This window comes from Lactuca serriola, chromosome 8 (assembly GCF_051521515.1).
Source record: "Lactuca serriola cultivar US96UC23 chromosome 8, Lser_US96UC23_V15, whole genome shotgun sequence".
Classification (NCBI taxonomy): Eukaryota; Viridiplantae; Streptophyta; class Magnoliopsida; order Asterales; family Asteraceae; genus Lactuca; species Lactuca serriola.
The window spans coordinates 238,588,471-238,614,964 of NC_136415.1; the positions used below are offsets into that span (position 1 = coordinate 238,588,471).

General features: G+C 39.5%; 1 non-coding gene across 1 annotated transcript; it reads right to left on the reverse strand.

Moving 5' to 3' along the window:
- Window positions 1-4,356: 4,356 nt before the first annotated feature.
- On the reverse strand, window positions 4,357-4,463 carry LOC145071890 (small nucleolar RNA R71). Its single transcript, XR_013690851.1, has one exon. It is a non-coding gene; the product is annotated as a small nucleolar RNA R71 (small nucleolar RNA).
- Between the last annotated feature and the right edge of the window lie 22,031 nt (window positions 4,464-26,494).

Genomic DNA, 26,494 nt, shown 5'->3' on the forward strand with positions numbered 1-26,494 from the left:
TTTATAAAGTAGTTGTTTAAGTGTTTACTGTGTATTAGAGTCCTTTCCAGAAAATCCTATATTTTCTTTAATAAAGCAGCCTTCTACCAAGACTGGTCAGTGTTATGTGGTAAAAAGTCATTTTCTCTAAATTGCTATCATTACCAAAATACTGAATTTGATTATTGAGGAAAGCAAACAACATCAGGGAATAACATGTGCCTCAGCAGTGAGGAATGCTGACTAAGGCAAGGAATCATAGACTCCAGGAAAGTATCGAACGAACGACATGCATGGTTCAGTCTAACAAATGGAGGCACAGACCCCAGAAGGTACCAAATGAAAGGTACAGCTGGTAGGGTCTAAAAACAGTGAATACAGACCCCAGACAGTATCAAATGAAAGATACGTCTTGCAAGGTCAAAACAGTGAATACAGACCCCAGACAGTATCAAATGAAAGATACGTCTTGCAAGGTCAAAACAGTGAATACAGACCCCAGACAGTATCAAATGAGAGATACGTCTTGCAAGGTCAAAACAGTGTGACTCTGAAAATGAATTACCAGCATACAGTGTAAATTGCTGGCGAAATACCGTTACCTTAATGCCATGAATTATAAGGTAACCCGGGATACTCGTAACCATATTGACTAGAGTTCCAGACGCCCTACAAGCGTCTATAAAATGTGACATTTGTCACCCCTTGGCTTGGTAGGCCGTGGACTGTAGCTAGCAGTTAGGGTGCGGGGGTGTCAATCCCGTATAGATCTATACACACAATGTCCGCTCTCCCTACAGGAGACTCTGGTTACCAACTAGACGACGGAGAAGGCCGTGTCCTGAAGATGCATCCCAAATAGTGGGTAGAGACTTCCAAATAGTGGGTTTCTAATGTAAGTGATGAACTAGAGGTAGAGACTCATAACTGAAATGACTGAAGTAAACCCATATGTCTATGCTTGTGTACATAATATATAACTAATGAATCAAACGACCTTCGAATGGACATCCGATCCCACCAGACCACATCTCAACGAAGAAAAGGAAATAGGGCGGACAAGCCTTCCTAAGTCCTTCAATCATTATTTATATGCATCTATACAAGCACAGACATACATCTAACTACGCTTGAGTGTGTATCAAGTGGAATCATATCGTGAAGTATAAGTGTACAGTGTGGAATAACCGACTTGTGAAGTATAAGCGTACAGTGGAATATCCGAGTCGTGAAGTATAAGCGTACAGTGGAACATCCGAGTCGTGAAGTATAAGCGTAGAGTGTGGGATATTCGAATCGTGAAGTATAAGTGTACCAAGTATAAGTGTATCACGAAGTGGAAACGACGATAAGTGAAGTAAGAGTGTCTATCAAGTATAAGCGACTACAAGTATAAGCAAAATAGAGACAATAACAGGTATAAACGCATCACGAAGTGAAAGCGTTATTGAGTAGGAGTTTAAAATAAATGAAAACGAAGCGGCAGTAACTAACAAGTAAAAGTATACATGAAAACCTTGGAAAAACCTTTATACTTAGGAAAATCGCATTTTGTATTCTTTGGTAAAATAAGTGTGAAAACCTTTAGAAATCTTTGGAACCTTTATAAACTAGTTTGAAATGATTTTAGATAAAACAGTATAAGTAAGAGTTTTGAAACAATTGAAAACCATTATAGTGTCCTACTCGGTAAAACAGTGTAAAGTGTGGTAAAATCTTGTGCATGCGGGTTATCAATCACATGTGATTGATATGATAACTGGCATGTTTAACTTGTATTCCCCCCTATAAAACATGTAAAAACATTTAAAAGGTTCATTTAGGGGTATGAACTCACCTGGTATAAGTAGGTCCGACGAAGGTGCCGTTTGGGCGTTCAGTGTCACGTAAGGACTCAAACACACTCAATGACCTATTTAACATATGATAACATATGTTCACATACAATTAGTATATTTAATACTAATTAAACACGTATACTCACTCAAAGGAGCGGAAAACACTTTGGATAAGTGTTTGGGTGTCCCGGCTAGCATCTAAAGGTGTGTATGGCTTACGAATGGAGTTTACTATCCGAGAGTAAACTCCCAAAGCTATGTTTACGGCCCAGGGACATCTCACCAGGAGTTTACGGCCGTAAACTCATGGTGAGGGGTTCTAGTGTGTTTTAAGGCTCTATCTTGTTAGTGGAATTTTTCTAAGTCCAAATCCAAAAGACATAAGTGGGTTTAAGGTCTTTAAGGGCATCTTAATGGAGTTTACGGCCCAGGGACAACTCCTAAGGGAGTTTACGGCCTTCAACTCTTATTCCTTGAGTTTTGTGAAGTTTCAAGCCCTTATATCATTTCTAGTATTTTATAATAAGGTGTGAGGCCATTTAGGGATTTAAAACTACCTTTTTGGCATGCTTAGGGGTATTTACGGCCTTGACACATGTCTGGGCCGTAAGCTCCCTTTACCCCTTCATTTTATTGAGTTTAATTGATCTAAGCCCAAAAGGATAAGCCCCTAATTTATGTATTAAGTCCAAGGGTGTTTTAGGAGTATGTTTGGGGCATTTTAACCACTTTAAGAGGTGTTTACGGCCTTGGCATATGCCTGGGCCGTAAACTCCCTTTTATGCCTCAAAATGATTGTTTTAATTGATCAAACACTCCTAGGCTAAATCCTCAATTTATTTCCAAGCCTTTAGGGACATTTTGGGGTCTTTTTGCCCTCATTTAAGGGGTTTACGGCCTAAGGAGGAGCTTAGGCTGTAAACTCCATTCTAACAGCTTCCAAGTCCGATTTCTAAGCTATAAACACGAATCATAATGTTTAGAATAAGCTAGGGTAAGTGGACTTACGATTTGGAAGCGTTTGGTTGCGGATTCGGGTCGAAAACGAGTCTAGAGAGAGAGTATAAAGAGAGTGTGTAAAAAGTCTCCAAATGGGGTTTACTCCCCTTTATATATGGGTGGGAGTTGAAGCTCAGTGGGAATCTACCCAATACTGCCGTTATACGGGGCTTTTGGTCGCACCCGATTTAGTGGTCGTAATAATAAAAACTAACTTTTTCCAATAAAATGGAAATGTGTGTTATGTGTTTTTATCCCCTTTTATCACGACTTAACGGCATATTAAATATAAACAAATGAAATGTTTATTTAATTGACGACCTCTAATTAACGGAACTTTTATAAACTGGAATATTTCGTTAACGGTAACGGGGAAATGTAACGGAACAATTTGGGTTGTCACACTTTTCAACTTGTTAATAATTAGGTTAATTTAATAGTAAGTAAATTAATTAGTAACACCGTTCCCTGTGATCGAGACCCGACTTACCTAAGCTATACTGTAATCTGACTAGGTACACTGCCTATAAGTGCATAGTTAGTTTAAGTTTGTTAGGTTATAAATATTAAAATTAGTGGGTACTTTTGTGCACATCAAGTTTTTGGCGCCGTTGCCGGGGAACGGCTTAGATTATTAGTTTATTTAGTTGCATTAGATTAATCGACCCCCTTTTTGTGGAATAAAATCTACAAAAGGTTAATTAGTTATTTATTTGTTATTTTAGCTTAGTTGGTTAGCATATAACAAAAATTTTGTTTCTGTTTTTGTCACATAATTCACGACGTGAGTTTTAATAAACTCACGACGTGACAGCTGAGATTTCAGTTTTTAGTATTTTCTTATTGTAGTCCAGTTTTACGTTTTTTAGTTTAGCAAGTTGCAGGTGTTCATGACCAGAGGCTCAAACACACCCTTGGTGCCACCACTTGAAGATCCCGAGTCTGCAATTCACAAGAAAAAGACACCCTTACAAGAATTAAAGTCAGCTTTTTCAAGGAAGTTGGGAAAGAAGACAGGAGAGTTAAGTTCATCCGCGAGGCACAAGAGCAATTTGAGCACTTGGATCAAACACCCGTCCAAACCGAGTCCGAATACGATACCAAGCCGGAATTTTAAGAACACACGAGCGAACACGAGAACGAGCCAAGGAACGAGATGGCAGCAATTGAAGAGATGTCCATGGGAGCTTACAAGAAGCGGATCCGAGAAGATATGGGTCCCGGTTTAGTCCAACCCGCAATACCTGCCACTGCCACATTCGAGTTGAAGGGGCACATATTGACTGCACTGAAGGATATCCCATTTTTCGGGAAAGATCATGAGGATGCTTTTAAGCATCTAGATGAAGTCAACGACATTGAGGATTACTTCAATGTCCCAAATGTCAACAGAAACATAGTCTTGCTTAGGATGCTTCCCATCACTTTCAAAGGAGCTGCTAAGGAGTGGTTAAAGTCACTTCCACCGGGTACAATTACCACTTGGGCTCAAATGCGTGAGCAATTCCTGGACCAGTTTTGCCCACCATCCAAGATAGCCAAACTCAAGAAGGCAATAGCCAACTTTGAGCAACAGCCGGGGGAGTCATTATACGAAGCATGGGAGCGGTACAAGGGCTTTCTCAGAAATTGCCCTCAGCATGATCTGAATGTGCAACAAGAGATGTCAATCTTCTATGATGGGGTCAACGTTATGACGAGTCAACTCCTTGATTCTCAAGGACATTTGACAAAGAAAAATCCAAGGGAAGTCAAGGAGCTGATTGAAGAATTCGCGAAGCACTCTCGCGAATACCACAACCCTAGGCAAGATGGAATCAAAGGCGGTGGAGGGGCCCAAACTGAAGAAATATCAGTTGTGATGGCTATGCTAAATAATTTGGATCGAAGGATAACACAAATGGACCAGTCAATATATGCCGTAAGAGTGGGTTGCGAGAGATGTAGTGGTCCACACTTGACCAAGGACTACAAGACAGATGTGTTTGGGAACAGAAAAGCTCAAGTATGCTACTCGAGTGGGGATAAGTTTGATGACGATTGGAGGAAACTGAAGAAGGATTGGCTGGCATATGAAGAGTATAAGAAGCAAAAAGAAGAGAAGTATAGGCAGAAAAGTCGAGGCTTTTAACAAAAGGAGCAGCCACCAACCGAGAAGAAACCCGATCTAGAGACTATGTTGATGAAGTTTATGGAAGCTTCGGAAAAGAGACATGATGCCACTGATTCTGCTATTATGGAACAGCAAACTATAATTAAGAATCAGCAAGCCTCCATCCATAACCTTGAAGTTCAAGTTGGTCAACTAGCCACTCTAGTTCATGAGAAGTTATCCCCGAAAAATACTGAAATGAAGACCCAATCTCATGTAATGGCCATAGACACTGAAGAAGAAGCCATCTCTGAGTTCCTGGAGGCATTGGAAGAAGAACCACAGCAGCCCGACCCAAAGATGAAGAAGACCAAGCTCGAATATCATGAAGCTGCTGAGTTCCAGAATTCACAACGTGAACCTAATATATTCACGACGTGGGCCCGTCATGAACAGAAAAATTCTGTAATTGGTTCGGTTTATCAGCCGCCTTTGCCTTTTCCTTCCCAAGCTACCCTTAGTCCACTGGAGAGAGAGCATAGAGAGTTTTTCAAGCATGTGAAGGGGATCCCGATTAATACTCCCTTTGTCGAGCCCTTATCCAAAATTCCCGAGCATCAGAAATTACTGCAAGATTTGATAGACACTCGCAAGCAATTAAAGAAGCAGTCTAAGGTGGTTCTGAGTGAACAAAGCTCGAAAGCTGTGTTGGGAGAGACACTGAAGAAGATGGGAGATCTTGGACGCCTCACCCTTCCGTGTGAGTTTGGTAATAAATTGAGGGTTAATGCTTTAGCCGATTCTGGGGCTAGCATTAATTTGATGCCTTATTCATTTTATCAGAAGTTAGAAATTCAGAAGATGAAGGCAACAAAAATGATGATTCACATGGCGAACCGTTCAGTGACACAACCCCGGGGCATAGTGTAGGATATTTTGGTGAAAATTGGAAATTTTGTTTTTCCAATAGATTTTGTAGTTTTGGATATGAAGGAAGATCCCGATGTTCCCATTATCCTTGGCCGTCCATTGCTTCACTCTGCTGGAGCTTTGGTTGATATCCGCGAGTCTAAGCTCACCTTGAGAGTTGGAGATGAAAAAGAAGTTTTTGGGATAGAAGATGGCTTCCCAAAGAAACATGTTCAAGAAGAGGTGTTCACAATCAATGAAGATAATGAACTAGAAGAACTGGAAATGCTTATGGAAGAAGAGATCAAGGCAGTTCATCAAGTCAAAAGAACAAAACCTAGAGCATCTGTTCCATTTTTGTTAGAAGTCATAGCTTACAAGAGTCCACCTTCTTGGGTGAGCAAAGAGGAGGAGGAGATGACAAGTGATGAATAGGAGGTCACTTCAAGAGTGACAAAGCCGGTGGTGAAAGAGGAGGAGGATGCGATGAAATGCAAGGAAGAAACTAAAGGGACCAAACGCAAGCTTGAAGAAGAGGTGAAAGTTAAAAAAAGAAAATTCAAAGAATGCATACAAAAGGCGAGTTCAAGCTTACAAGAGGCGATTCAAGGAACAAAAGATCCTAGTGGTGGATTCTTCCGAGGACTCAACGTAGGAGGCACGGAGTCCAGCTCAAGACTCCAAGAAAAAGAAGCGCTTCTCGGGAGGCAACCCGAGTTTGGTTTGCAAAATTTTTCTTTTTCTTTTTGCATTTTAGTTTTAAAAAACTTAGATCATGTCATCCAAATCTATTAGAACATAATTAAGCACTGAATGTAGGGACCTTAAAATGGAAGTAGTAATAATTGAGAACTTAGTTTAAAGTCAAAATTGATTTTTCTCTTCCAGACTTAATTCACGATGTGAATCTTTAGCAATTCACGACGTGAATTATGAATGAACCGGACAAATAATCCATGATATGGTTTAGCCCATTAGACTAGCAAGCCCAAGATCAGTCCGTGAGTACATGGCCCAAACTTAAGCCCAGACACTATTCATGACGTGAATCCTTAAGAACTCACGACGTGAATTGTTAAAAGCACGGGACCACAGAATAAATCCTTAGAAACCAGTAAACCCTTCAATTGTGTATTCTTCACGAAGTGAAAGCAGAAATTGGTCCTCCCCTTGGTCACCATTGCTGCGATTTTAGCCGACAACTCTACTAATCTTCCTTGTGCTTACGTAATACTTCCAACAAAGGTAATAATTATTGATTATTAAATTTAATTTTTTCTCTAGTAGATGAACTTAGGGTTAGGGTTTGTTAATTGAGTGAAATGACGAAATTAATTCTTTAAAATTCGTAATAACCTTTGAATGTTCATGCTAAGTGTTTGGAAGTAGTATAGGAGTAAAACCCATTGATATTTTGACTGGATTTACCCCCTATTGTTACGATTCTGCCTTCTGGGATTGCGAATTCACGATGTGAATATTACAAGATTCACGACGTGAATCCTGGGGCTGAACAGAATTCGTTTCCTTTATGTCTAATTTGTGGATTATTTTTTTGGCTGTTTTTTTCCTTGTTTTTGCAGGAATGGCTCCAAGAAGAGAGGTTCCAGCTGGGGTTGCGGGTTTGCACCCGTTTTACAATTTTCCCGCAACATGCCCCGCGATGTCTTGACCCGTTGGAACAACAGATTGGGGTGGCTCTACAACAGAGAAATTGCAATTGCTCCAACAGTCGATTAGACAAGATTGAGGGAAGTAGGGCTCGTAGATCGGGTGGGCCCGTTTTTGACAAAGATATTTATCGGAGATGGGTATTCGTTTACCTGTTCTGGTTGGCAGAATCTTTTCCGGGTACAAGAGCGGGTCTACAAGGAGTTTTGTGTCGAGTTTTTCGCAACGGTGACATTTCAGGAAACTGTTCAAGATCCACATTGGCCACAGGCGTTGGTATTTTGTTTGGGGGGTGAGTACCGGGAGTGCAGCTTGGTTGAGTTCGCTTGGAGAGTAGGACTATATGATCGACAGGAGGCTATGACTCCCGAGTTTGGCATGTTTTTGAGTGCAGCTGCTAGAGGTTATGCGGAGGGTGTCACGGGGTATTCTTTCTGGCATAAAATTGCCTCCGGAATGTTTAATTCTGGAGTGTCTCCCGAGAGCAGTATTCGATACCCAATCCATCGCTTATTCCACCGGTTCATCACATTTTCCATCAACCATAAGAGGCATGGAGACAAAGTGACTAAGCAGAACTTATTCTTCTTATGGTGCATCTTACAGCCTGGTGTCTGTTGCAACATCCCGTATTTTCTAGCCCGTTTTCTGGTTGGGTCTGTCGCAAGTTCGTGCCCTGGGAGCCCCATTTGTAGGGGGCATTTGGTTACGCGTTTGGCCCGCTCTTATCATTTGGTTGTTCCTGATATTACTAGAACCATGACGTGTGTGGATGAGCATGACTTTGGTATGGGATATTTGGAAACTATGTGGGTGCTCAGAAATTTTGGATCGCATTGGGGAATAGTACCATCAGATGGTGAGGGTGATGATGAGGATGATCAGCCAACCGACCAACCTGCACCAGAGCCGAGACCGAGGCACAGGAACGTGAGAGGAAGGGGAGACCGCGGGCAGCCGATACACCCACCTGCTTGCATGGTTGGTGCGCCTTTTGGGAGTGATATGGCTGGTTACTATGACCAGTTATCGTTGAGTGTGAATTGGATAGGTGGCACTATGGAGAATGTTGTCCAGCATCTTGGGGTGGAGCAGCCGCCTCATTTAGGGTATCATTACCCGATTTGCCCACGATGGTCAGAGTATGGTCGACGTGGAGGTGATGGAGCTGGTACCAGTAGAGCACATGCGGATGAGGAGGATGATTGATCGTTATTTATTTTGTTTGATTTGTTTTTAGTTTGTTTTTAGTTTTTTTTTTATGGGATTGTAAGAACTACTTTGAATATTATGTTACTTTTATTCTTCGTTGTTGGTTGTTTCTCAGAAATTGCTAGGAGCGCCTAGAGAGGATAGCGAGTTATGAGTGCTTACGTCTTTAGCCGGGAGTGTTTAACGCCGAGAGTCAAGACCCATATTTTCAAAATAAGTGTGGGGTGAGTCAAGAGAGTGGAGAGTCATCGAAAGAGTCATAAACTGATGAATTTAGAAGAGTCTTAATACATTAAGACATTAGAAGAAGAATTGGCAATGTTTTTCTGACTGCCCGGTTTTCACGACGTGAACTTTTCTTATTCACATCGTGAGTCAGTTATCAGGAGGTTCTCAGAACACGCGTAGTTTCGATTTCATGTCGTGAATTGTCTCAAACTCACGTCGTGAATATGAGATTCTTACAAGTTCAAGGCCCTTGACATTTTAGTCTTATATGGGTTGATGCTATTATTCTTGTCAATATATTCAAGATTATTTTGGCTCATTTTTACCACCATACAATGTGGTGTATGCTTTCCCACATTGGTCGTTCTACTTTTGGAGATTTACGCCATATTTGAAGACGATTGAAGGCTCAATTTCATGTTTTGCCGGTATACTCCTTATTTCGCGAGTTCAAGATCCAAGCTTCTATTTTTGGAGTCCATATTCAAGATGCACGTTTTCCACACTTTTGGAGATGTTCACACCACTATCCCAAGGGAGTCTGTTCCTTTTTCTCCCTTTTCTTTAATTTTGATTTATTTTATGCATACAATGAGGGCATTGTATGAAATAAGTGTGGGGTAGGGGTAGAAAAAGTAAATTGTTAGATAATGATAGAGTTTGATAGTAAAAATTGAAATTTTGAAAATTGACATAACTTAATCTAGTAATAATAATTTGAACTATAGTTGCTAGTGTTATATGGGATGATCCGATAAAAGTTCAAATGTTTAGTTGAGCTAATATACGTTATAGTGCATTTATGGCCTCCCTTATTTTAGTGAAATCATGGAACAAAAACATAACCCCGCTTGGTTTGAGGGATGCAATATGTTTAGCAGCCTAAACCTGAAATGTATCCAGGAAAATTATTATCATTAACCAATAAAGGTTGAGGTTGAGCGCCTCTGCTTAAGCATGTAGGTTTTAATTGAAAAAAGTGAGGTACATGTAAAAAAAGAGAGAGAGAGAATTACGAGAAAAGTTTGAAGAATTTTGGAGCAAATAAAGTGAAGATCAAAATATCAAAATTCCAAGAAATTCAAAAAGTTGAAGATACCAAAAATCAAACAACAAAGGTGGTGAATTCAAAGAAATCAAAGATCAAATGTCAAAGAAGTGAAGAATTCCAAAAGAGCTCCATAGTGGTATCATAGATTGTAATTCTAGATTATGTATGCTTAGGTTGCTCAACTAAAAATACCTTGAGGATAAGGAGGTTTTCTGCGGATGGACTCGGAGGGTTGCATAAAATGAGCATTGTTCGGAAAAAGTGGGCGAGTGTTTATGAAGATTGTGAGTATTTAAAGTATGGGGGGTACTTTAGGAAAATTTTAGACACAAATGCATGCGTTGAGGTCTTGGCATAATGGCTGAGCTGGAGTCGGATTGTTCTATGCGATGTTAGTAATCAAGGGTTAAGTTTAAATTTGCTTGAGGGCAAGCAAAGTCTAAGTGTGGGGTATTTTGATATTGCCATATTTATACCTATTTTTAGGCAATATTTAAGTACATTTTTATTAATAAGTTGGTAATTTGTTTAGAATAATGGTACTTATGAGCTTAAATGTTATTTACAGCCAAAAAGAAGACATTTTGAAGAAAAGGGACTAAAAGCGTTAAAGGAACAAACTTTGGGAATTAAAAGATTAAAAGAGAAGAAAATCTGGAAAAAGATTATTCACGACGTAAGACTTAAAGAATTCACGACGTGAAGAGTTGGTTCTAGAAGATATGTACGCGGGTGAAGGAATCCTTGACGGGCACAGTTATCTACAACTCACGATGTGAATTTCTTATTATTCACGACGTGAATTTATGGATATCAGCAACTATATATATATATATATATATATATATATATATATATATATATATATATATATATCCTTGACCATTACGAATGGAAAAAACTTTTGGCTAGAAAGAGGAGTTCTAGAAGACGATTTTGAGCAGAGAGAAGTTCTGGGAAGAGGCTTTCAACACCAAAAAGAGTGAAGGTCCATAATTTAGTTTATTTTGTTAACTAAGAACATGTTTTATTACACTTTGAATTGTGTTAGTTTGTTAGTTGCTATGATGAGCAGCTGAATCTAACTACTCTTGTTTAGCTAGATGAAGCTTATAACTTATGAATAGCTTAATTTTTATGGATTTATTTAGTTGGTAAAATTGCTTGTGTTTGATTTGTATTACCTAGCATGCTTATGATTGTTTCTCTAATTGCTTGATTGCATGTTCTGTGTAGCTTAGTGACCATTAACTGTATGAACTTGTTTACCTAATGATTTAGTGAACATTGAATTGTTAGAGCTAGGATTGACCAATCTTAGTTAGTAATTAGAGTAAATAAGCTTAGTTGTGCTAGAGAACGTGTATTGTGACTATAATTGTGTTTATATAACAAATCTTATATAGCATATTTACATTCATAATTAGTTCTATGTTTAATTGTGTGTGAACATACATGGTTTGACATGAATTAGTTAACTATTGGTAAAGTTAGAACTAAATTACTAATATAATTAAAACCAACTAGATGATCCATAAACATTAGCTAGCCATAAGAAAGAAGTGGATTCAAACTAGACAAGAGTGTGTTTTTACTTATCGAATTTGATTTAAGTTCGTCTGATCTTGTAAAATTAGATAAAACCCCTTTTAAACTTGTTAATAATTAGGTTAATTTAATATTAAGTAAATTAATTAGTAACACCGTTCCCTGTGATCGACACCCGACTTACCTAAGCTATACTGTAATCTGACTAGGTACACTGCCTATAAGTGCATAGTTTGTTTAAGTTTGTTAGGTTATAAATATTAAAATTAGTGGGTACTTTTGTGCACATCATGGTTCCACAGCCATCGGCCTGGATGACCCCTACACCCACAATATTTGTCTGGTTTGTCTTTCAGGCCCATGGCTCATATACGGATTGCTCCCGAGCCCACATCATAAGTTTAGCTTGCCTTTCTAGCCCACAGCTTATGTTTGTCTTGCTCCCCAGTTTTTTGGCTTCGGCACAGAGCAGTATTTCCTCAACCCAACCACACTATGTCGACATATGCAACAGATAAACTTATAACCAGCAAATAGCATATAATCATGCAGATCTAACAGATTACTACAACATAGCAATTGTAACTCATGGTTTCTGGTGTGTATTTAAAATCATAATTTATTCACTTTCATAGAGAAACTTGACGAGTTGGGAGCCCCAAACTCATCGAGTAGCGATAATTTGGGATGCAGGTTAAGAAACCTACTCGACGAGTTGGGAGGCCTCAACTCGACGAGTAGGTTGGCAGAAATGAAACCCTAATTTTCAGGATTTTGTACCTTATTTAAAGGCCTTAATGTTTCATTGTGGTCTCCCCCATCGTCCCCTCCGTACGGTAAAACCCTAAATCGTGATTTCTATCATTTTGAGTGTGTGTGAGTGTGAAGAGTATTTTCTTTGGTCCTTTCTTGAAGGATTTTGAAGTTTAGTGTTGCTTAGTTGAAGGGAAAAGCTTTAGATCCAGGAATTCCTCTGTTGTGGCAGCCATACTAAGGTATAAAGTAGATACCTTGACCATTTATTTGATAGATTTCTTCATTGAGAATTTTATAGCCTTTAGTAGCTTATTTTGGAGTCATTCTTGTATTTGAGCATGTCTTGAAGTTATGAATTTAGAACTAGACATTTCATGGCCTTTTGAGACGTAAGGTTTTCCAGCTTTATCAAGTCTTGGCCCTCCTCCATGCCCTAGGCCTCTTATGAATCTTAGTTTTAGTGTTTTTAACCTCTTGATACCATGCATGGATATAAAGTTAGCAACTTTACGTGCTATCTTAGCCCTAGGGGACCAGATCTATGGTTTGGAGGCATTAGACTCGCTTGAAAGTGACTGTATGAGTTAAGACTAGGAAAACTCGACTGGTTGCGTATCCAACTCGGTGAGTTGGATTGTGGGCCCCCGACCTTTCTGATTCTAAGCAAACTCTGCGAGTTGTTGAGATGACTCGACGATTTGGCTAGGGTTTTCTCGGTTTTCTAAAGACCGAAGGAACTCGATGAGTCCACAAGGGGACTCAACGAGTTGTACTAGAAAGTCATGATTCTGTTGAGAAGGAGGAACTCAGCAAGTTGGAGGAAAACTCAATGAGTTGGATCGCGATTTCATAATTCTGAGATTTATGGGAACTCGACGAGTTGAGGAGTGAACTCGACGAGTTGAGTCAACTCAGAGAGTTAACTTTAACTTTGACTTTGACTTGGACGAAATTTGACCCTTAAGGGGTTATGAGTATGAAAAGGTAATTAAGGAAATCTTTTATTATAGGAGCTTGAGTGTTGTTGATTTTTGGAGCCGAGGATTTTCAGCTACTTTCCGGTATTTGAGGTGAGTTACCTTCCTGTATGAGTGGGTTGAAGGTACCAATTTCGGCCCACGAGTAGTTATTTATAGTATATATGATTGTCATTGTGATAATTGTCTAGTATGCCACTATCTTTAGAGATTTATGTGCTTGTATGTTATGTTATTATGTAGTAGTAGTAGGAGGGGTGAAGTAGGCCTCGTAATCGGTTGAAATAAACAGGAGGGTAGGTCGGGCACCCAGATATGCCTGATAGTATTTTTATGCTATGATATTATGTGGTAGTGGTAGGGGTGAAATAGACCCCGTAACCGGTTGAATAAAACTAGAGGGTAGGTCGGGCACCCAGAAATGTCTAACATGGGTAGGTCGGGCACCCAGAAATGTCTAACATGGGTAGGTCGGGCACCCAGGTATGCCTGACAGAGATAGATCAGACACTCTGATATGTCTAACATGGATAGGTTGAGCACCCAGGTATGCTTAGTAGGGTAGGTCGGGCACCCAGATATGCCTGATAGTATGTTTATTGCATGGTATGTGGTATGATGGGGGAACTCACTAAGCTTTGTGCATACGGTTTTCAGTTTTGGTTTCAGGTACTTCTTCTTCGAAAGGAAAGGAGTCGGCATGATTGCAGCGCATCACACCATGATTTGAGGGATTCGAACATGCTTTTGGGTGTATCTAAACTCAAACTGAGGATCTGTAAAGTTTCTAAAGAAAAATATTTTTAAGACAAGAAAGGGTGTGGTACATGCAATCGGTCAAGCTCAAGTAAGTTTTACCCAAGATACCATATATGTTATGTTATGATATGAAGTATGAAAATGTGAACTGCATGCTAGATTAGGGCTAAGGATCTAGGAAGGATGCCTTGTTTGCCTATTGTATGTGCTTATTGTACTACATGCTAGATTAGGGCTAAGGATCTAGGAAGTATGTCGTGTATGCCTACTGAATGTGCTTTTTGAGCTGCATGCTAGTACTGATTAGTCAAGTGATATGATGGTTTGTTTAGGATATGCCTAGTTTTGGTTACTCAATGCTCGAATGTTGCTTGCTTTGTGCTTTTAGGAGTCCTAGTTATCTTTAATTAACTAGTAAATAAGTACGTTAAGTTAGATATTATGATGACTAAATAATTTCAGAAGGTTAGGTCTAGCCCTATTTCGCAGCTCTTGTTTGAGTCCAACCGTTGTAGGGAAGGACCTCTCATTCGAAGAATTATCTGGTCTTAGTAATATGTAATGGTATTCACGAGCTAGTTAGGGAAAGATAGCAGGGACTTCTTATGCAGTTGGTGGCATAGAGTGGGTCGTAGATTACCCTAGGGCAAGCCTAGGATGAGATTAGTATGAAAAATTGTTTAATTGTGAATCATATACATGGATAGGAAGCGGCTTTGGTAAACCAAGGGAAACCAAGGAGAAAGTACGGATAGATGTGGAAGGTAGTATGGGCTCGTACTACTGAAAACAGAGGATCCATAATTGAATCTTGGGAAGCTTCAAGGAAACCAATAGTGGCAGAGTGTGAGACCTCTTGATGTTATGTATGACCCTGAAGATTGTGTGTTTTGTTTTAGAATGGTGGTGACACGTCACAGAGCAAGAGGTTTGGGGTCTATGTCACGTTTCGGTACGTGTTCCGAGCCAGTCGATGATAGATTGTGTGATTTCATTGCATCCGAGATTATGAGAGGAATCCTTGAGGCGACCCCAGGGATTTTCAGGTCGATCAAGGAGGGTATCATTGAGCTGATGGAGGATCGCCTTAGGGAATTCAGGAGTGACATGGCACCTAGCCAGTCAGGGACTCATACGCTCTCCTTCAAGGATTTCAGGGGATACGGAGCACCAGACTTCAGCGGGGTGAAGGCCACATTGTGGCTAGGCGATGGATTACAGACATTGATTCTGCACAGATGACGAGTTTCTACCCTAAGAGGTCGAGGGTCAGGTTTGCTTCTGTGTGTTTGAAGGATTAGGCTAGAGATTAGTGGGAGGCAGTCGGTGATACTTTAGGAGCCCCAGCCATAGAGACCATGACTTGGTCAGATTTTGTGGCCAGGTTCCGAGCGGAGTTTACGCCAACTGTGGAGGTTCAGCAGCTGGCCAGGAAGTTCTTGGATATGAGACAGACTACTGAGACGCTGGCAGAGATTACCGCCAAGTCAGGGAGAGGGCTCTATTTATGCCCAGTACACGGGTGATGAGCAGATGAAAACCCGGTACCATGACATGTTGAGAGCTAACATTCGGAAATATGTTAGTTACTCGGCGTGCCCGACCCTGGATGATATGATAGCCAAGTCACAAGAGAGGGAGATTGATATAGAGCACCTCAGGAAGAAGAAGGCGGAGGTTGGTCATGCGACTAAGGTTTCGACGAAGAAACCCAAGGAATTCGACTCGAGGTTGAAGGGCCACCAGGGCCGAAGCCGCTGTGGGAAATGTGGCATGCCACACGAGGGAGTTTGCAGAGCTTCGGGATCGGACTGGTGTAACTGCGGAAAGATTGGGCACTTTAGCAAGGATTTTACTGCCCCTACCCCCACCATTCAGACATCAGACCTGATTTGCTTCCATTATATCAACAGGGCCATAAAATGGCCAACTACCTGAGAATAGTATCAGGAGCGCCAGTGGCGGCGCCAGCTCCAGCGACCCTGCGGATCACAACTGGCTAACAAGACAAGTCAGATGCTCCATTGGTGAGGATATGAGCCTTACAGCTGACCGCCGATGAGGCACGTGTTGCACCAGATGTGGTAACGGGTATGTTTCTTCTCCCTATCTTTTATTTTATGTCATTGTTGATTTTGTGTTCCATGTATTCTAATTTAGGATCGTTCCATGTGAACGGTATCCTAGTGTTGGCGTTATTTGACTCGGTAGCTACCTGATCTTTTGTTTCTCTTGAACTCAGCAATAGGTTTTCCGAGTCTACGAGTATGTTGGATTGTCCATTGGAGGTCGAGATTGTGGATGATCAATCCATTTGGGCATCAGAGGTTTATATTGATTGTGCCCTGAGGACATATGACGAGCGTTATCACGTAGATTTGGTTCTCATTCCTTTGCGTGGGAACAACGTCATAATAGGCAAGGACTGGTTGAGCCCTAATGGGGCGGTGATCGACTGTGAGCAGCTGTTGGTTCGGGCTAGGACCCTAAGTGGGGGAGAGCTGGTGATTCAGGGTGACAGACCACAGCATGGACCGGTCAGGTGTTCAGCAGCAAGAGCCAAACGCTACCTTCATCAGGGATGTATAGGTTTTGTCGCCTACGTTATGGATACCCAGTAGGAGGGTAAGGCGACCATGAGCGATGTGCCAGTTGTGCGGGAGTATCCAGATGTGTTCCTGGAAGATTTGCCTAGAATACCTTCGGAGAGACAGGTGGAGTTCAGGATTGACCTAGTTCCGGGTGCGGCTCCGATAGCCAAATCACCATATCGGTTGGCTCATCACGAGATGCAGGAGTTGTCTAAACAGTTGCAGAAGCTGTTAGACAAAGGATTTATCAGGCTGAGCAGTTCGCCTTGGGAAGCCCCGATTCTATTTGTGAAGAAGAAGGATGGGTCTCACCGAATGTGTATAGACTACCGGGAGTTGAATAAGGTAACGGGAAGAACCGTTACCTACTCCTGAGGATTGACGATCTCTTCGACAAGCTTTAGGGAGCATCTTGGTTTTCCAAGATTGATTTGCGATCAGGTTATCATCAGATGATAGTTAGAGATGGGGATGTATAGAAGACAGCCTTTCGAATTCGATATGGTCATTACGAGTTCGTGGTGATGCCATTTGGGCTCACCAATATGTTGGATTAATGTCTAAGTCCATAACTATATTTGGTATGTACTTGACCCGACCCGGCATTGTCCATTTGGGTTGCACTTCACCGACACAATTTATATGGATAATCTTTTGAGAATAGCATGTTTATGATTAATATTAATATATTATAAGTTCTAATATATTTATATGGAATCATATTATTTAATTAATATTGATCAAGAATTAATTTAGAATTAATTAAGTGATCAAAATGAACTAATTAAATATGGACTCTTGTATATATGGAATGGGCCAAGTTCATTTAGGTTGGGCTAAGATTTCATGGATAGTCCATGGAGTGTTTAACCCATGGATCATATGAAATGAAAAGTCATGGGTTTAACCCTATTCTCCATACTATATAAAGATGTCCTTGGTTGGTGAAATTGGCACTAGTGTGGATACACTAAAAAAAAAGGGCTAGCCAATTTCACTAGAGAGAACCAAGTAATCATATTCTCTAAAGTATTCCAAGGTGTCTTGGTGATTTGTGATTCCACTTGAGGCTTCCACACTATTGGGGCTAAGCTCTTAAAGCTTGAAGACATCAAGCTATATCAAGAGGTATGTATTCTATCTTGTTACATTCATAGTTTTTGTATGCTAGATTAGGATAATACCTTGGATGTTCTTATTTGCATGTATAATAGAGAAAACATAGATCCAAGGTATTTAGGGTTGCATGTACACTTAGGAGTGTTAGAATGCTCAAAACCCAACAGTGGTATTAGAGACTAGGCTTGTTTTCTTGTTATACCTGCAATAGAAGCTGAAAAAAACGAATTTGGTGCTGTCTCATCATCTAACTCGGCGAGTCCATCAGAGGACTCGGCGAGTCCATGCCTAAAATGTGATCAATTCGATCCAACTCGCCGAGTTGGTTCATGCACTCGACGAGTTGGACCCCCAGACAGCATATTTTCGAGTTTTTTGGCTAGAAATGGACTAGGAACATTACCCTAAGTTGTTTTGAACTTATAAACTTGTTTTTTTGATGTGGTAATGTTCATGCTAATCCATTTTCAAAGATAATTGTCAATAGATTCATGTTTTGTATTAGTTTAAGGTTTAGACTAATTACATGAAAAAGTTTGATTTGAATTATCTTGTACTTATGAGTTGCTTAGATTAATAGAAAAGTTAATTGAAATAGTTGTTTTTAATCCATTTTAATCTAAGAGTTGAGTATAAAATGTGTTTGTGTAACTTGTCCTCAAGTTACATGAAGAGTCACATTAAAGACTCATAAAATTCATAAAAGTTGGCAATGGTTACAAAATGAAGAGTCTTGTGTCATTGAATAATTTTTTATGACTCCATAACTTGTCCTCAAGTTATGGAAGTTCAAGAGTCACTTCATTAAAGAAAAATATGTAACCATAATTAAATCCATAAGTTATAAAATAAAGAAAAAGTTAGTTCTTTTATTAGTTTAAAGTCTTCCATAACTTGTCCTCAAGTTATGGAACTTGAAGAGTTTTTGGATTAAAAATACTTTAAACACATAAGTTATGGAATTAATTAGTTTTGAATAGTTTCAAAACTTGCCCTCAAGTTTTGGAATTTGAAAATTTTTCCTTATGAATACTTTAATTCCAAGTTAGCCCTTAGAATTTTAAAAGTTAAAATTCAACCCTTATACTTTATAATATTATAAGTTAATAATATATATATGTATAAGAGTAAAGTCAGTCTTACCGCTAGTACGCCTCATTCACGAAGTCGGTCTATAAGGTGGGTATAAGGTTGTTGCCTATAAAATGGCAACTTAATGGGTGCCCACTCTCACCCACCGCTTGCTTGACTGGTGGAGGGTCGTTAGCCGAACGGGTTTGACAGGACTAGAATTCTCCCTTCATTAAAAGTATTAATGATAATACTAAGTAACTAAACTCTTAATAATACCCAATCTTAGTTACTTAGGAAAAATGTGAATAAGGTGCTAATCCATGAAATTACACTTTGCACTTTGTTTAAGTCGGTTAGTGGAGCGTGTGTGGTTAACCGGCACACTAACGTGTATTTAACAAGGTAGGCAAAGGGTAACTTAATGTTTATCATAGTATCGATGGAGCGTGTGTGGTTAACCGGCACATCGATTAAGGGGTAAACACTTAAGGGTACCAAGTAATTTGCATGGTTACTTCACACCTTGTTTTGTGATCCTCGGCATCCCAGTCACAAAACCTGAAGGGCACACTCGAGATTGAAACATGCCTTTGAAAAGTTCAATGAATCTCAAAGATCTAGGAGTTTCAAAACCAATTAAAACCTAATAATACATTTCGTTTATCTTGGTGGAAATTGGTGAATCGTCATTCACCTACCTTCAAATATTTTATAGCTTGGATTACGGCATACCTCTTCTAAGTTATAAAATAGTTTGTTGGGTCCTAGCCTTAATATTTCATATTGGGTGTCATATTAAGGACTTTAAATCAACTATCTTGAATATCTCCCAAAAGATGTCTGGTTTAGACACCTATGATCTTCCCAAATCTCTTGAAACAAGGTTTCCTAATGAGGATGATGTCCCATGGATATCATACTTCTTTCTCCTCCTCTAATTATTCTCCCTAACCCACAAATTCTTGAAAAGTTTAAGGTCACTCAAGCCCTATTGGCAAGGCAAGGTCTAGGTGTGATCACATCTTGGAGATGTAGTCACATATTGACAAGCCGGGAGAGTTGGGTGTCAAAGTCTTGAGAAAGTTGGTGGTTCAACTACTTTCTAAGTCACATAGTGAGTTCTTTTGGAACACCTATGAAACAGACTATGACAAGACCCTTAATGATCTTATCTATTTGCTAAGATCAACTTCCTAAAACTTTATGGACATTGACAATGATGACATTGGATATCTAGTAAAGCTCTCTCTTCCCAGTGGAAAGGGATCGGCCATAGTCAACTCGGTTGACCAAATGGTAAAGAGAAAAGCTAAGTCTATGATAGTCTCGTGTACCATTATCAAAGGGTCCATATGTTTATATTGCCAAAGGAAGGGGCATTGATTGTGAAGCTGCCAAATTTACCTAAGGATGTTAAAGTCAATAAGTTTGACTCTACTTCAGGTAAAGTCCACTATCTAACTCTGTTAAGTTTCTATTCTGAGATTCTTGATACATGATGTGACTGGGTCACATGGTGATGTTTAAGAATCAAAGAAAAGTGAAGAAACTTAAAGAAAGAATATATTGAATCTGATCGCGTAGATGGATTTCTACCGCATAGTTTGAAGATCGGATTCTTGAGCTACTTCTTAAGAGTTATGAGATGTTGCTTAGGAATAGATAACAACAAAGTTTTCATGTGCTTTTGCACTGTAAGGATAAGTTTTTTCGCAAAGTTTTAATATAAAAGGAAATTTTTTGATTTTATTTATTTTAAAATATCCTTACAATGGCATTTGAGGAAAAATTGTTGCTTATATGATTCCGTTAATAGCAAGAGTGGAAATATGAAATTGATTCTTTCATTTGTGGTAATGTCTAAATTTACCAAATAAGGAAAGATTCTCATCACCCAAGTTTCAATTGGACCGGAACTTGGAATCATGCAAGTTGTATAGCATGCTGAATGAGAACTTTCAAGCATTGGAAAATTAAGACTAATTACTTATTCACATGGATGTGTGAGTCAAGTAATGGACTAAGGGATCGAGTACATAGTCTTGTGCACTGATTTAGTCCACCACAAAAGTTTGATAAACTATTCGTCATAGTTTACTAAAGCTCAGTAAATATGATTATACTTACACGCTTAAGTGTAATTCTGAGACATTGGAAAAAGGTTCCAATGTATGGCAGAGCGAATAAGAAGAATCAACTTAGGCAGAAGGATAAAAGTTTCTCAAATCTGAAAAGATGGGAGAGTACTTTAGTATCAGTTTTGTGATCATCTTAATGATTAAGAAACCATAGCACAATTAGTTCTCTAAGGAAATCTTAGTGCATTCTTATGACTAAGAAGAGGGATCTTGAATTGTTGAAATGGTTAAATCAAGAAGATGAGTCATACTTCGTTCCAATACAAGTCTTAGAGTCATACTCCAAGATTGTCATTTGAGTGACATGTCTTAAAGAAGGTTTAAAACACTTGTCAAATGTAAGAGTAAAAGTTTTCTACTCTTGTACATTTGAAATTGGTAAGTTGTGATGTTTTGGATAAAACAAAGACCAACTAAGGCCAATTGTGTGAAGTGTTTGTCTTGATTAGAATCCACACTATTTCTTGGATGTTTGACAAGGGAGTCTTATAGGTCAAGAGGACAGTGGGAGTCTTAAAGGTCTTGAAAGTCTCAAGAACTAATCAAGAATAAAACCTGAAGTTCTTCTCTAGCACATGACTAGAGGTTTATAACCTATCATGTTGACATATTCTGTGCCCATTCCAGTTAAAGTTGGCTTTGCATATGAGTTCTTAGAGTTCTCAATTGGTTGCACAACAACTTGGAAGCAATGGCAGGCCCTTGAGCTGCCAGGTGGCAAGAAATTAAGATTGAGTTCAGTCCATATGAGTTTGGGTTTGTCATTATCCTTGTCTTGTGACTATGATTTTGACCATTCACATGGATAAGAACACATACACCAGTAAATCTAAGTGTCATAAGGTTTCTCTCCGATTCATGAAAATGATGGTGAGGAAACACTTTCACTAAGTAGATTTTATCTAGATAGCAATTGTGATATTTGCATTCTCAAAGTCGTTAGTGGAGCGTGTGTGGTTTACCGTCACACTAACCTGGACTTGTGAGAAGTGGCAAAAAGGTCTAACCATTATGATTACGGCATACCTCTTCATAATTGTTTAGATACACAAGTGTGCTATCTAAGGGAAGGTGTATGATTTTGATAAAGTTTTATCAAAACAATCTAGCATCAGAAATCTGAACTTTGGTAAGAAAGTCAATGAAGTATTGATTTCTAGAAGTCCAGCTGATTTCTGAGTACATGTCAAAGCTAGTGGGAGCATAAATGTTATGCTAATAATCATCATGTTAGTGGGAGCATGATAATTATGATAAGTATTGCAAGCTAGCAATGTTAATTATAGAAAACAAAAGGTTTCAATTGGGAAAAGGTTGTTTTGCTATAATTAAGGGAGAGGAAATTATACTTCATCTCAAATCTATAAGCTTAGATCGTGAGGTTTTAATCATTTAGTCAAGGATGTATATGAATTTCATGTTGGAATGGCTCAACATAAGGAAATTCTGTATACGGGTCCATTATTTGCGTTCTAAAATTCGATTATGATTATGGCATCCCTTTTCATAATCTGAATTATGAGAACTTGGCAAATTGAAATGGTAATAGTATAGCAAAAGACTGGTTTAGTCTTTATGTGAGACATCATGAATCGTGTCCCATATGCTTCGGATATAGGATCGATTACATGTGCTATATTCATCCTTTCTAAAATTTTCCAAATGCCTGGGGCATTAAGGAGGGAAAAGGTTTAGAACTGGATATGACTAAAAGGATTAAACAATTGTCGAGGACAATCTAAGGTTTACCAAAGATTGTTTACTCAAGGACAATTGGAAGTATAGTGATAATTCTGGAAGGACCATATTGACATAATCTGTAAGGAGGCAACTCTTGTTCAGAAGTGATAGTCAAAATGGAATCTGGAAATGTTTCAAAGTTAGAATTTTCAATCTGTGTAAGATTAAGGAAACTTAATGCAAGAAGGATATTTCCAAGGAGTTGATCTCCTTTGGAATACTCTGTAATGATTGTTGCCAAGTCTTTGTGAGTTTGTGCATAATCGTTACAAGAGTATCAATGCATATAAGTTTAGAATCTAACAGATTTCAGTAAATGGCATGAATTTGGAATTCTTGCATTTGCAGTAAGGATTTGGGAGTGTGAAAAGAAAATCATTGAAGCTATGTTCAATTGATCTAGTTCACAAAGTAAAGATCATAGACAAACATAGTATGCATACTTGGTGTGTGGCATGACTAGTGTTTAAGAAAACATAGTGTACATGCTTGGAGCATGGGACAACTATTGTTTTAAATTCAAGAATAAAGTTGATAGCTGAAACAGTATACAATGAATAATGTGTAATCATATGGTGATAAATAAAAGGTGTTTTATTTATGTTCAAAGGGTTGATACCATATTGGATTCAATTATTATTGTGTTTCATTTTGCATGTTTTGACTTCCCGAATAAACTAGGTTATTCTTCCGGAATGACTAAGTTATTCAAACCATCCACAGTCGGTCATATGTTGGAAGTAGATATGAATTAAGACTGTCATGGGTTGGCTTGTAGAGGTCTAAGGTGTTGGACAAAGGGCTACAACACTCATGAGTGCTCATAAGTTCTGAGTATTGGATTCAACCCGCGCTCATTGGAATCACTTCATGGATTTTATCACGAGTGATCATGAGACGATAATATCTTATATTCTTCAAACCTAGAGATATGAGTTGTTACTATGAGTTGATAGTACATTGATTGCACGAAAACGCATACGGTAACTCGGTGTTATAAAACGTGCCTTTGTGTATGATTCAACAAGTAGTAGAACAAGCCATATGAGTCGAAGTTTATCCATTCCTTTTACCTTCGGGATAAAAGCGATATCTGTGGGCCCCTCGATGATTTGATGATGACAAATGGAAGTGCTCGGCCGGGCCAGGACTGATTTGATTTGTTCAATTAGTCAGTCGTCATAAATCGCAACTCGGGAAACAACAAATGGACAGAGAGAATGATTATAATCCATGTCTCAGTCCATATGATATCTAGAATGGAGGAATATATGATCCCTTATCTAATGGACAAGTCATTGACAAAGGTCAGAGTTCATCTACAAGGTCAGAGTTTGACAGCGGCTTTAAGAGCTACGATTGCCAGTTAGGTTTGAAGTCATACGCAATAATAGTTTTAGACTTATCCAAGTGGGAGACTGTTGGATTAATGTCTAAGTCCATAACTATATTTGGTATGTACTTGACCCGACCCGGCATGGTCCATTTGGGTTGCACTTCACCGACACAATTTATATGGATAATCTTTTGAGAATAGTATGTTTATGATTAATATTAATATATTATAAGTTCTAATATATTAATATGGAATCATATTATTTAATTAGTATTGATCAAGAATTAATTTAGAATTAATTAAGTGATCAAAATGAACTAATTAAATATGGACTCTTGTATATATGGAATGGGCCAAGTTCATTTAGGTTGGGCTAAGCTTTCACGGATAGTCCATGGAGTGTTTAACCCATGGATCATATGAAATGAAAGGTCATGGGTTTAACGCTATTCTCCATACTATATAAAGATGTCCTTGGTTGGTGAAATTGGCACTAGTGTGGATACACTAAAAAAAAGGGCTAGCCAATTTCACTAGAGAGAACCAAGTAATCATATTCTCTAAAGTATTCCAAGGTGTCTTGGTGATTTGTGATTCCACTTGAGGCTTCCACACTATTGGGGCTAAGCTCTTAAAGCTTGAAGACATCAAGCTACATCAAGAGGTATGTATTCTATCTTGTTACATTCATAGTTTTTGTATGCTAGATTAGGATAATACCTTGGATGTTCTTATTTGCATGTATAATAGAGAAAACATAGATCCAAGGTATTTAGGGTTGCATGTACACTTAGGAGTGTTAGAATGCTCAAAACCCAACACAATAATCCTGCCATATTCATCGATCTCATGAACCGCCTATACAGACCAATGTTGGATCGATCTGTGATAGTCTTTATTGATGACATCTTGGTTTACTCCAAGACTCAGGAGCAGTACGAGGAGCAACTGAGGGAGGTGCTGGATACATTGAAGAGGGAAAGACTTTTTGAAAATTTCTCCAAGTGTGAGTTTTGGTTGCATGAGGTGCAGTTTCTGGGACACCTTGTCAACCAGAAGGGTATTCTGGTCAATCCGGCCAAGGTAGAGGTCGTGATGCAGTGGGAGGTTCTGAGGTCTCCATCTGAGATTCGGAGTTTTCTTGGTCTGGTGGGTTACTATCAAAGATTCATCCATGATTTCTCCAAGATCGTTGTTCCTTTGACCCGACTGACCAAGAAGTCGGTCACATTCCGCTGGGGGCCTGAGTAGCAGACAGCTTTCGAGACTCTAAGATAGTGGTTGTGCAAGGCACCGATTCTGACTTTTTCGGAGGGCGTCGATGATTTCATGGTTTACTGTAATGCATCGATCACAGGTATGGATGTAGTGCTGACGCAGTGGGGTCATGTGATTGTGTACGCGTCGAGGTAGTTGAAGCCTAATGAGGCGAATTACCCGATGCATGATTTGGAGCTGGGGGTTGTGGTTTTCACCCTCAAAATTTGGCGACACTATCTCTATGGGGTTCGTTGTACCATTTACACGTACCACAAGAGCCTGAGGTATCTAATGGACCAACCGATTTTGAACATGAGGCAGCGTCAGTGGTTAGATTTGGTGAAGGACTATGATTTTGAGATCATCTACCACCTGGGGAAGGCCAATGTAGTGGCCGATGCTCTCAGTCGTAAGACAGTCGCGGCTCCAATTCGGGATATATGCCTGAGGATGACAGTGTTTACTCTATTGCTGGAACGGATTCAGGAGGCGCAGGTTGAGGGTATGAAGGAAGAGCATCGGAAGTGTGAACAGATCATAGGTCAGGTAGCATCATTTGATTATGACAGTCGTGGGTTGTTGACCTTGCATTAGAGGGTTAGCTTCCTTACTGGGGCGGTGTATGCCATGTTATGATGGATGAGGCTCATAAGTCGAGATTCTCCATCCATCTCGGGGCGACAAAGATGTATTGGGATGTTCGCCCTGATAATTTGTGGCCCTGCATGAAGTGGGACATGGCATGGTATGTGGAGAGGTGCTTAACTTACAGGAAAGTCAAGGCCAAACACCAGCGGCCTCATGGCAAGATGCAGTCTTTGGATATTCCCGTGTGGAAATGGAAAGACATCACTATGGAATTCATCATGAAGCTTCCCAGGACCGCACGTGGAGTGGATTCGATTTGGGTCATCGTAGATCGGTTGACCAAGAGTGTTCATTTCATCCCGATTCAGGATAGTATATCGGCTTAGAAGCTAGACGATATCTACGTACGCGAGGTAGTGGCACGTCATGGAGTGTCGGTTTCGGTTGTATCAGACCGAGATGCTCGTTTCGTTTCTAGATTTTGGAAGAGGTTCCATGACGAGATGGGTACCCGTCTTCACTTCAGCACAACTTTTCACCCTTAGACAGATGGGAAGAGTGAGAGGAAGATTCAGACTCTACAGGATATGCTACGCGCATGTGTATTGGATTTCACTGGGAGTTGGGAT